The sequence below is a fragment of the Octopus bimaculoides genome, chromosome 6, assembly GCF_001194135.2.
Source record: "Octopus bimaculoides isolate UCB-OBI-ISO-001 chromosome 6, ASM119413v2, whole genome shotgun sequence".
Taxonomy (NCBI): Eukaryota; Metazoa; Mollusca; class Cephalopoda; order Octopoda; family Octopodidae; genus Octopus; species Octopus bimaculoides.
Genome location: NC_068986.1, coordinates 32,235,537 through 32,235,891, shown reverse-complemented (window position 1 = coordinate 32,235,891; position 355 = coordinate 32,235,537). Strand labels below are relative to the sequence as shown.

General features: G+C 41.1%; 1 protein-coding gene across 1 annotated transcript in view; it reads right to left on the bottom strand.

Moving 5' to 3' along the window:
• LOC128248063 (UPF0746 protein DDB_G0281095-like) overlaps positions 1 to 355 on the bottom strand; it is a gene marked incomplete at its 5' end in the record, with an annotated part of 95,760 nt that overhangs the window by 25,471 nt on the left and 69,934 nt on the right. The gene's annotated exons all lie outside the window — the stretch shown is intronic.

The window sequence follows — 355 nt, the reverse complement described above, 5'->3', positions numbered from 1 at the left end:
TTAATAATCCTAAAAGCCGACTTGTCAATAGTCCAGAATGAAGAATGAACAGAATGAAGAAGAAAAAAAAACAGAATTCCATTTTATTCTTTTTTGTCACAAGTAATCCATGATAAATCGCATTGTAAGCGGGGTATCTCAGAACGCGTGTGTCCACACAAAGCAGCAACAACAACAATAACAACAATAACAGTAGCAGCAGTGGCAGCAGTAGTAGTAGTAGTGGTGGTGGTGGTGGTGGCAGTGCTAGCAGCAGCAGCAGCAGCAGCACAAGCGGCAGTATGTGTAGTAACAGCAGCAGCGATTATAGTAGTAGTAGTAGTAGTAGTAGTAGTAGTAGTAGTAGTAGTAGTAG